The sequence below is a fragment of the Pogona vitticeps genome, chromosome 2 (assembly GCF_051106095.1).
Source record: "Pogona vitticeps strain Pit_001003342236 chromosome 2, PviZW2.1, whole genome shotgun sequence".
Taxonomy (NCBI): domain Eukaryota; kingdom Metazoa; phylum Chordata; class Lepidosauria; order Squamata; family Agamidae; genus Pogona; species Pogona vitticeps.
The window spans coordinates 95,254,852-95,267,166 of NC_135784.1; the positions used below are offsets into that span (position 1 = coordinate 95,254,852).

Here is a 12,315-nt window from a genome sequence, read left to right on the forward strand (position 1 = left end):
CCTGACATATTAAGAAGCTACTTGGATGAGCAGCGAAACATTTCACCCTAATAAGAAAGAAGTCCACTTGCCATCACTCAAATTCCAGATAACCACACCTGGACAACTGAGAATCTTCACAGATACGTTCACAAAAACTCTTATACACACTTTCTTGTATGCCCTCTCACAGAAAATACAGTACACCTCTCCTGTCACTATCTGGCATTTTAAAAGCCACCAAAGATTCATTGTAAGGAAGGGGGCTCACGACATGGGTGAGGGACGTGCGCTCGTTCTTCCTGGCAGCTCTGTTTCTTTCCAAAGTCTCCCCTTTGCTGCAATTAAGCTTCTAAACATATCCAATTAACCTGGTATGCAGAAATGGAGTATGCATGGTACAAGTATAGTACAGTTGGTTCCATTACATGTCGTACTTGTACAGTACATGCTACTTTTTATGATGTTAAAAAAGAACTTTGTTGCTCTTCTGCTCTTTTTAAAATGTCTTTTTTTGGGGGGGGGATCATAGGATTGGGAATATCCTGGCATAAAGCTTGAAAATTCCATGTCAAAATGAATTTAAATATATTTCTAAAACACTCAAAAGATTTTCTTAACTACCTAAAAATTATACCAACTTCTACTTACATCAGCTTTGAAATGTGTCTTTGTTCATCCATTCAGAGAAGTACATTACAGGTAATCATGTTAGTATTAATTCATTATTTCCTAGTTCAGCCATTCTGCAATGATCCCATTACCTAGGTAAAAATTTGCCCTCTCCCTGTTAATGCAATGTTCCCTAAGTGGAAGTGCTTCTTTGAGGGAAATCATCTGGCTGATTTGAAGGATGTGAGCATAGACTGTTTTTTTTTTTTTAAAGACAACTTTAAAAGCCCCCAGATATTTTCCATAAGTAAACAGCTCAGCTGATTAACTTTGCAAATGCACAGCAACATGGTCTGAATGGCAGAAGGAGAGTTGCAAGAAACTTTAAAACAGTTAATAAAATTTTCCCACTTGCCTGCTTCTCCAGTGTGGAATCAAGGATACAACATGCCAAATCTGCAGTTTATAGATGCTAAATCTAGCATCCAATGGAAGTTTCACACATATGGGAGATGCTGCTGACTTTCATTACCCACTATCATGCAAACCATGAAGTGCTCTGGAGAACTCATCACAGTAGTTTATGACATGTTAGTTGATCCTAACATAGAAGGATGTTGCCTTATTGTGGATTTGGATATTCCTCCATATAAATTTGACGAAGATGGCTTAACATGATAACCCTGTCCTGGCCTTCTCTTCTATTAGGACTGCTAATGGGAAATGTAATACATCTGTGCACTACATTCCCCATGGCCACATTCAAGTATTCATGTTTGTACTTCAAAAGTAGGAACTGTGATATCTAAAGGCGCCTTCGATGGACGTATCAAGACCCACTGTGTTTTTAAAAATATATGTAGCACAAACCAGTGGTGAGCAATTTGCCAGGCTCCAGGGGTTGCTGGACTGCAGTTCCCATTAGATTTACGAGGCCAGCCAGTGGAAGGTCTGATAAATCTCACAAGTGACCCTCCACAGATCCGAAACCTTTGCAGTCTTCAGGCAAAAGAAAGTCTCTTGGGATGGAAAGTTGGCACATGCCTAAACAAAAGGACGCGTCTATCACTTTGTTACGCCTTTTAAAGAAAACGATAGGATCTCATTTTACGGTGCTTTGCTATTGATGGGACGAGCACCTTTTGGAAAAAGCTGGCAAAGGGCGATTCCGCCCAGCAAACCAATCAGCCCCTCAGCCCAACCTTATCTCGTGCGATAAGGGCCTGAGCGCTTTCCGGCGGGCCCGTCTCCTGTCAGGAGCCCATTCCACCCACCGCTACCCCCCCCACACACCTTTGCGCAAAGGGGCCGGGGAGGGCGCAGTGCTTTTAAAATGTGGCGTCGGTTTAAAGCCCGGGCCTCTTTTCTTTAATAAAAACATGAGTCAGCGGCTGGCGTGGGCAGCGGATTTTCTGAACATCCCCTCATATCCTGAGAAAGGGGAGCGCGGGGGGGGGGAGAGGATGGAGGCTTGGCGCTGATGGGAAGGGGCGAGGGAGTGCGAGGCCAGAATCGAAAGCAGGCGGGGTTGACACTCTCTCTCACACACGAAGAGTTACACACAACAGCCAGGAGTATAGTCTTGAATGAAAACTTGGGAAACCTTCACCACCACCACCCCGACTCACTCACTGACACACACACACACACACACACACACACACACACACACAGAGAGAGAGAGAGAGAGAGAGACTTTTGGGTCCCATCGTTTTCCTTTTGCTTCGTTTGGAGGGAAGAGCTTGCTGTTTTGGAGTTTTAACTAAAGTTTCTTTCCCTCTCCCGCCTAATTTCACCAAGCGAAGTCCTTCCCGTCCCTTTCCGCGCTTGGGCTGTTGTGTTTGTTGTGTCTAGCAGCAGAGGCTGTTTTCGGCTTCCTCGGGTCTGGCTGGCTGTGTAGGGGTGTGTAAGTGTGTCTGTGCCTTCCCGAAAGGAAAGAGGCAAAGACTCCTGCTCCTTTTTCTGGGTTTTTTTCCCCCATTCCAAAAATCACGGCGGTTTTTAAAAGGCAACACGCACGCACTTTAGCCAGAAAGCTAGGGGGTTGCTCCAAAAGAAATGTTCTAAAGCTGCGAGAAAGCGGGCTCCGATGCCCGGGAAGTGGAGGGGGGGGAGAGAGAGAGAATACAACGCACTGGAGGCACTAAGAAGGCAGCGGGCTCCCTGGACAGCGGGACACAACCCTCACCCCCCCTCCCTTTTCCAAGAGGCGTCCCGCCTCTCTGGGCTGCAGACAGCTCACCCTCCCTCACGTTTTGGAAAGGGCTGCGGAGCTCAGCTGAAGCTGGTCGTGTACTCGAAGCAAGCGGGAGAAAACGTCCTAAGAAAGAGAAAGGCAAAGTGGGGTGGGCGAGTCGCCTCCAGTTCTGGGTACTCGCCGGCGAAAAGGGCCCTCTTCCCGGCCTGTTCTGCAAAGTAAGGTAAGCCCCAAGCTGTCTCCTCTGCTTTCATCAGTTAATCTTCCTCTTTGCTTTTTCCAGCCTGAAAGCAAGCTGCAAATGGAAGCTCCTTTAACAAATCCAGATGTGGGAAGGGAGTTCGCAGGGCTGTTGCTTTTCCGCGTCCGCTTCCAAAAAAGCCAAACTTTTTTAGCCAATCTCCTTTCGCAGGCATGCTGCTAGATCCTCTTTATTCCTGTCCCTTGCATTCTGACGGTGCTTTCCCAAAGGGCATCGCCTGCCTGTGTGGAGCGTGGATTCAGGAGCCTTGAAGTCCCCGTGTCTGTCGGCAGCAAAGTGTCAAAGAAAGACTAAAAGTTGAGCCCTACACCCACAAAAAGCGATCAAAAAACAATTGTGGAGACTGAAAGATGTTCTCTGCGCTGCTACCGCCCCTTCTAAAAAGGGCTCTCAAAGAAGCAAAGAATAATGTTTAAACAATTGAATTGTTTGCAGCATCCTGCAGGCTCCAGAAAAGAAAAGAAAAAGCCTCTTGTTTATTGCAAGCGCTATTGCTCTTGATCCACAAGAATGAGCAGGGTGCTGGCACACAAACCCTATACTATTTACTGCCCATGTGTGTAGCAGATAAGCAATCCTAGATGATGAGAGGTACCAAGTGTTATTACTGGATCTGTTTTTTGTAATAAAAGATTAAAGATGTGCAAATAGTTTTACGAAACTCTGAAGTTTGGAGCTGCCAAAAGAGGCTGACGCATGCCACTTTCATGCAGCTGCTGCTAAGTGGACAAGAAGAGCTAACCACTTTTGCATGGAACAGAGAATGCTGCCCTGTATGAGGATATTTCTTGTCCCATCTAACCCAGTATTCTCCACCTTTACAGTGGCTGTCCAGAGTTTTAGGCAGAGGGTTGTTCTTTTTTTAAAAAAAAAATCATGCAAGAGTCCCCTTTTTGGACGGTTCACAGAATCCCACAGCCAGCATCATCGGGAGGGGGGGGGAGTATAGTTCAAAAAAGTACCATTTCCCATTATTGTCTGATTGTGGTTTTCCTTTCCTTTCCTTTTTTTGCATAGGAAACGCTAGAGATTGAACCAGGACTTTATTTAAGAAACACATACACTCTAATGCTGTCCATGCATCTTTACATGCACCTCCAGACTTTATATAGCATTAAATGAATTCACACCAATGCTTTCTCATGAGTGATATGCAATGGAAATACTGTACAGGATGACACACCTCCTAAAATCTTGTTGTGTGCATTCTCCATGTGTGCAATATCAGCAATAGCAAATGGGGTGCACGTAACTCATGTACAAAGTATGACATTGCATGAACCCAAAATAACCAAAGGAAGCCTTTAATAGGTGGTGATTTGCCATGACCGCTGCTGTCATTTCCATTGTTCACAAGGAGCCATGCAATAGGAGTTTGGCTATGCGCTATTTCTAATGTGCTTCATGTTTTGTATGTTGCCAAAATAGTTAAGGAGATATTGTTGGCATAGTTAAGTGGTAAAGAGCATGAACTCTCTGCTAGGAGTATTTCAGCTTGATTTTCAGCTGCCAATTTGCTGGATAGTCTTAAACAAGCCAATTTACCATCTCCTCACTCTGTAACATGACAGCAATAATACTGGCCTAGTTTACAAGGCTGCCGTGATGATTATTAAGATCATGTATCTGATGTGCATTGAGCATCTAGAGAAACATAGGTGTGTAGCAACAGAGGTAGTGAAGCAGAGAACATCATGTAGATCAGTGGTTCCCAACCTTGGTTAACCCAAGTATTCTTAGACTGTAGAAACTCCAACCAGCACAGCTGGTGATAAGGATTCTGGGAATTGCAGTCCAGGAACACCCAGGTTAACCAAGGTTGGGAACCACTGCAGTAGACAATTAGCTTGACTCTCCACACTCCTTGGATATTTTCCTAATGCCATCATATTCAGTTTTGTCCTCTCTGTTTTTCTACAAACAATTTAAAGAACTGATGTAGATTGCTTCCTTCTGTAGCTGGAGGCTACAATTTCAGTCAACACTTCAAAAGTGAGTTTTTAAAATTGAAACTGATTGATTTGTCACAATTTATGCTTAACATTATTTGAAGAGAAACTCACTGTAGTCAGAGTTGCTAACAACTCTAGCTTGAATATCTTGACTGCTTGTGTGCTTTACATCATAATGTGCAGGGCAATTTTAATAATATTGTGAGGTCCTCTGCCTTAAAATTATTAAAAAAAATAAATAAGAGGCATACAAGTTCAAGTCACATAAGTCTGTACCTTACAGAAAAGTTTATGGTAGAATACTGTATTGTCTATCTGTAATGCCATCTACTGGAACTAGGAGTGCTTTTGGACAGAGCATTTTTAATCTCTCTCTCTCCTTTGCTGATTGGTGCCCAAAGAGTATGAATGTACCAGGATTTAGTTCCCAACAAATCTGCTTTTTTCCCCCTCTTCTAGAAAGAGGTAAAATTTACCTTTTTTCCTATAAGAAAAAGGTTTTTTTAAATTTAAAAATCAGCTTCCCTGCTGCGCTTCTTTGCTGGAACTGGTTTGGTTTGGTTTTAAAAATGCTTTCAAGTGATAAGCGATAACTTCCAAGTGGGAAGCTTTCACCTGGATTGTGAACTTTAATGGAAAGTGCCATGGTGCTAAACACTACCTGTCAAGACAAAGTGAGCTAAAAAATAAACTACAAATTTGGGGCTAACAAAAAAGCCGAAAATGTAATGGGTTTTAGTACTCAGTCATCTGTTGTGACTGAGAAAAGACAAATATCAACTGGATGGCAGGAAAAATAACAAAAACATCACTGCTGAATCAGGTACATTACAGAGAAGAAATGGTCCATCTGGATAAATCCTGTGTCTTTTTAATAGCAAGGGGTAATTAGGAAAGTGGTGACTAAAGTGCTTTTGTTATACCATTATGTGAAGTCTTAAGAGCTGACACAATGAACACAAAGTGAGTAATCCAGTAATTGTGTGTTTGTATGAGAACTGGCTCCTCATGATGCTAAGAATCTGAAACTGCTGCTTGAAAAGAGTCCAATTTCTGGCCCATATGCTGAAGAGCTGGCAAAGGCAGTGTTTGAAGAAGGCTGTAAAGGTTTAGCCTGTCCTTTGCCCTACTTTTGCCCCCCCACAACAAAGACCCTTTGGCATAGTCAAGATGCCAACTTGCTTTCCTAAACACAGGGCTCCTTGCCCAGGAAGCAACACATACTCTGAACAGCTCCCATAGGCTCTAAGGAAGCACATAGAGGGTCAGGTCACAAGGATGGGCATGCCTTTGTTCATTCATTATTGGTTGTATGGCTTTGAGCATCTTGCAAAGACCAGTGTTTGGACTCAAGTTGTAATTCTTCTGTTCCTGGGCAACAGGTAGGTCTGGCAGCTCTGGCATGTGCCTATGAAGCCTCAAATGCCCCAGGCAAACTATGGTACTTGGTGATGTCCCACTGCTTCTTTTTCCAGAAGAGACCACTGAAAGCTTTAGTATGTCAGTGGGACAGCAATGGCATCGAAAGCTTATATTAATATTTTTATTACATAAAAAATAGACTTTCCCAGCTTTCCTGCATGTTCAGTATCAGACATATAGGGGAAAAAAGACATCAGTCTGGACAGCACTTGGAATGTTTCACTGTCTTATAAGCAAAAGAGCACCTGGCTGTTCCATCCGGTCAATACATCTAGCACGGCAGTTTTTTAGGAGGCCAAGTGGATTAGTGGAAAATGTGCCCTCTAGGCTACAATACCAGGCCAAAGAGGTTCACTGATATATCCCATTGAGCCAGTTTTGATATACTGTATTAGGCCCTATATGTGTGAATACAGTATTTATGTGTGAATACCTTGTCTGCTCTACCTCCCTGCACTGGTTTGTGATTCCTCTCTGCCTTTGACCTTGCATTTGCTTTCATTCCTCCAGCTTTCTATTGTTGGTTTGAAATTCTACCTTCAACATGGCTTTTACTCCACACTGCATCTGGATCTTTGTTTCTTGTCTATCTGAACTTCTGCTGGACTTGCATCATTTTTACACACACACGCACACAGAGAGAGAGAGAGAGAGAGAGAGAACAACATCAGGATCACTTGAAATGGTTTGGTTATCTCACCACAAAAACAGCCATGTATTTCGCAATGATGTTCTGCACATGGAACAGTATATGTGAACAGTTCTTTATTTTATATATAAAAACCATGTTGCATATGAAATCATAGTTATATACACAATACTGTCTGCTGTTTTAGAATCTTCCAGCTTCTTATGGACAAAGTGATCAGTGCTGTCAACTCTGGCAGTCGTTATCACTAGGGATGTGCACTAGTACCAACATTCGGATTTAAATTCAGAATTACAGACCTTCAAATTCAGAATTTGAAATTTAAGGAATTCAGAAGACAAACTTGTAGTGGAGCTGGTCCTTTGTTGGCCAGGGCCACCACTTCAGACCAACAGAAGTACTGTTTTCCCTCTGTGGAACTGTCTATCCACCTAGACTCTCTCCCCTCCCTTCATTCCCTCCGTCATGCCAACCAAGCCCTAGAACATAGGGATCACCAGCTAAGAATGTCTGTCTTTCCACTAAGGACGTATTGCACTCTCAAGGCTTTGAAGGACAGACCTTTTACCCCCATAATGCTCTACTTTTCTCTGCCCAGAGGAGCAGACGCACCAAATCATGGTGTGTCCTTTGTTGCTCCAGCACTCTTTTCAAGCAGGTAGAAAGTGAAGTTCCGTTGAATTGCCAAATCCTGGAATAGGTGATGTAGAGGAAAACCCATTTTTTCTTGCCTCTGGAGCAACAGCGCACTGTCCTGGACACTAGAGTGAAAATGCCCTACCACCTTTCTGGCCCACTCAATTATATTATGTCTTCCATGGCTCACAAAGCAACCCAAACTACTAGGCTGAGAATGCGAGCCACACACAGCATACCTCTTTCGTCTTCCCAGCCTACCATGCTACCACCATGTTTGTTAGCCCTGCCATCTGTGACAAGCAGGCCTTGCCTTTCCATAGCTGGAATCCACTGCTGTGGCATGTCCCTCAGAGCCTCTTAATGCTGTGAGCTGTGTGGTTGATTTTCATCATAGTCACATTCAGTATAGCCCACCTATATCCTGCCCTTTGTGTTGCCCTATGCCTGATGCAGATGGGTCTGGCATTTGCTACCTCCCATTCCTTGCTACCTGCTCATCTACCTCCCTGGGCTGATGGCTCAACCTCTGCCTTTTGATGGCTCTTACCCTTCAGAATAAGGAAGCCACTTGCCCCCACAGTACCCACTTGATTTGCCAGCAGCAATACCCTGTGCAGACTCTTCAGGTGGCCAACCATGCTATTATTGGATAGGTCGCCCAAGTCCTGCCCATGCTTGAGCACCTTCTTGCAGTGCCAGCACTCAGCAGTGTGAGCATGTGTTGCACACTATTGAAAATGCATCCAGGTTATTGACTTCTAAGGACCAACCATTTTTATTGTATGCTCCCAACAAAGATAGGTAACGTCATCACTACTTGTTCCAGCAACTGTTGAGGCAAGGGCAACTGGAGGGACAAGGGTGATTTCAATGTCACATTTCTGAAATAGTGTCCACCTAAGTCTACTTCCCCACATCAGATGTGTATGTACTTGAAGGGGACCACCAACCACCATGCTGCTTTGCACAGAAGGTATTTGCTGGAAATGGAGGCTGGGGGTAAGTCTGGTGGAGCAGCATGGTATGGATATGGCAGATAATGACTGGTGTTCTTCATAAATCTTTTTTTTTCCAGCCACAAAAGTAGCAGCAGTGCTGCCGCCCAAGCTGACAGAGTCAGTTTAAGTGCCAGTGCCATTCTTGTCCTTCCCTGGCATGTTGGCTCTTTCAGAGAAAAGTGCCTTCTTCACTATCTTTTTTGGCCCCTTGCCCTGTCTGGATTGCACAAAGTGTCACTGGAACATATCTAAGATACACTTATATCTGTCCTACCAGGACCCAAAGGCTTCTTTGCCACCTCTTTGGCACACCCATCCACACCCTGTACTGTTGACTGGGGCTCTTTCATAATGTCAGTGCTGAACAGGACAGCTGAGGTGGGAGGCTCATGATAGCAGTTGTAGGCTGTCTTCTTCCTTTTCCTCTCCCACTCCTCTCAATAGAAGCTGCTACAATGTGTACAGGCAGCATTCCTGCAGCCTTCTTCAAGTGACTACTACTTCTACCACACCAACGTTTCATACTGCCTGCAAACCCTATCTAAAGAACAGTATCTTTTTCTGCTGCAGCAGAATACAAACTGTTCTGATAAAAATCTCTCTCACACAGACACAAAATCCATTAATTTATATCTGTTTATATATAACAAAAACTTACTGCTATATATCCCAAACAAGTCTAAACCTAATATATTTCTCAGTTAATTTAGAATGCATTAGTCTATGAATCTACTAATCCTAAATCTTATTTCTAACTATATTAAGTAAACAATATATAATGAGATGCAGAGAATTTAAATGTAAGTTAAGGGTTCAGAAAGGACACAGAAAAAACTGCTGCAGTGCAGGCTTGCACAGGATAATATTTTAATAACAAATACTCGAGCTATGATCACCTTCTAATTGGAAAGAATCAATGTGAAAAAAATACCTTCTGGTGTCTGTGCCTGATTCTAAATTTCTAAATTTGATACCGATAGACATCATTTAAAGGTTTTGCTGTCACCTAGCCTTGGGAAACCCATGACAACCTCAATCAGGAAACACTGACTTCTCTGCTCCCACTACCCCTAGTACTAGAGTGTCTTTGGGTTACATTTCTCAGGAAATCACTCCAGGATGCCTGAGAAATAGGTTTCACATTTCTTCCTCTAACAAGCAGAAACCTAACCTTTTGCTTTCTGATCTATAGGTGTGGTTTGATATATATTATTTAAAATATACCAAATTACCTTACACATTTCAAATGACATGTTGCGTTGGTACTGTCTGCTACTCTGTGATAGCATCAGTGTATTGCCAGTGTGTGTTTATGTAAGTCATTCATTCATCTACCCATTCATTCATTTTTTAAAAAACTTGTATCCCATCTTTCTCAATGTGGTTTACATTTTCAAAAAAACACTTTTTTAAAAGTCCATATCTATCTACAGACACTGGCAGTTGAAGATTATGTTGCTGAAAGTTATGGTATCAAGGAGAAGAAACTGAGTCAGTAAAATAAATAAAAATGCAAAGCTGTAGTAACAGAGTATAGCATAGCATGTGGTAGTACAAAACAGCACAGTGTGATGAAGCCCAGAAAAATAATTATGTGGTATTGCATAAACACTGAACAAAGGACAAAGCATGAGAAGAATCTGGAGCTGGTGGCATGGAATTTTTAAAAAGCCCATAAAACTGAGTTTCTTGATGTTTCAGTGAGTTCTTAAAAACTATCTGTTCAAACATTTCTTATGTCTCAGATTACCAATTTAGAAAAGAAAATCTAGAAACAGTCACATTGAAATGGCTATTTGAAAAAGAAGTATACTGTACATTCCTAAGATTTCACTGCATCCTTGTGCATCAGCGTGAGTGCAAATCGGAGGTGGAGTTTACTCTAGGTTAATTAATAATTTGTGACTACAATGCAAACTTGTGTGTGTTATAAGACATGTTAAAATTCTAGGTGATGGCTGATTTCATATACTGTAGTTCTTTCCTTGTGCATGTGAGCAGATGTGACCCAAATTCTCAAGGACATACATAATAAGTGAACTTGACTAATCATAGATGTGCTCAGAAACACTTTTTGTGACAGAGATGTTGCCCCAAGTGTTGTGCAATCTGACAGTTTGAATGCTGCTTCCTGCTATACATATATGTTCTGCTACATGTATGTTTTCTTTTCTTCACAAGAATAGGCAAAATATTTGTTTTGGGTAAACGTGTCAGTTCTTTAGTCTCTTTCCATTCCCTCTGACTCCATTGTGAAAGGACACAAGATTTTATGGATCCCCAAATGCTGATAAAGGGTTTTTTAAAAAAAACTTCCCCTCAGGTTCTCCAACAGCCAAACCAAACTATGACTGTGTGACCTGGGAATTGTGGTTTGTATCCTCCCCCCCACCCCCCGTTACAGCATCTGAAATGTTCTCATTGATTTTAATGGATGCAGACATTGTTCTAACTTTGGAATTGTTCTAGACTGGCTTGTTCCAGTGAGGCAGAGCTCGGAGCCAAATGCTGCCGGGAAATTGTTTTGCTTAAACAGAGGGAGTAAAATCCCATAGAGAAGATTTTGGAAAGGAACATATGAACTGTATCCTGATTTCTGAGATAGCTGCTGAAGCAACTGAAGATAACTCTCTGTGAACTGAAAGTAATCTTTCAGGAGAGGGATGATTAAATTTAGGCAGTTATCTGAATATCTCTGTAGGGCTCAAAAACTGTCTCTCTGTTCTCTGTGCTTTCCACACTCCTATTTCTGAGCTTGTTACATACCGTATGCTACTCAAAGAGCCCCTCTTGAAAAAAACCCTTTCCCTTCATAAGGGTGGCAACTGGTATAATACAAACAACTGTAGCTGGAGGAGGAAATGGCAGGAGCTTTTGTGCACAAGTTGATCATTTTTTAACATTTTTTTTAGCATTTTGTTTTCAAAATCAATCCGCCAATAATATTTCAGATCAAAATGCTGTACTTGAAATGAATCAGTAAGTAGCTTGTAGTAATAAAAATCCTCAACACTTATGAGCAGTGCTGAGTTTATGCATAAGCCGACAAAGTTATTGAAGAGGCTCTAGGTAAAATTATAATTTTCGAAATTATAATTTTAAAAATATAAATTTTCATACCCAAGGTGGCTTAAATCATTACAAAAGCAATATTTAAAAGCTAAAAACAGTTAAGTATACAAATGTTAAACAAGTATTATATTGAAAATGGTAAATAAAATCAATACTGAAAACACATTTAAAACAACATAGCACAACAATCAATTTAAAACCCCTCACAGACCACCGGTCATTAAGGAAAAGCCTGCCTGAAGAGAGAGGTCTTTGCCTGCCTCAGAAGGACAGCAAAGATGGGGTCAGTCTGGCTTCCCTTGGGAGGGAGTTCCAGAGTCCAGGAGCGGTGACAGAGAAGGCCCTCTCCTGTGTCCCCCCCCCCCAAACCTGTGGTGGGGCATGGAAGAAGTCCTGTTCCATGCCTGTGAGAGTGTTGGGACGAGAGAAGGGCTTTCTCTGATTATCTTAATACCTGGGCAGGCTCATGAGAGAGATGTGGTCTTTTAGTTAACTTGATAGTAAATACAAAATATGTAGGTGACAAAAAAAGC

At 42.2% G+C, this 12,315-nt stretch overlaps 1 protein-coding gene across 1 annotated transcript in view; it reads left to right on the top strand.

Annotated features, from left to right (window-relative positions):
- Positions 1–2,123: 2,123 nt before the first annotated feature.
- PDGFRB (platelet derived growth factor receptor beta) overlaps positions 2,124–12,315 on the top strand; it is a 103,230-nt gene continuing 93,038 nt past the window's right edge. Inside the window, exon 1 of the mRNA XM_020806799.3 lies at positions 2,124–3,011. The gene's annotated coding sequence lies outside the window, so the exon portion shown is untranslated. The remainder of the gene's footprint in view (positions 3,012–12,315) is intronic.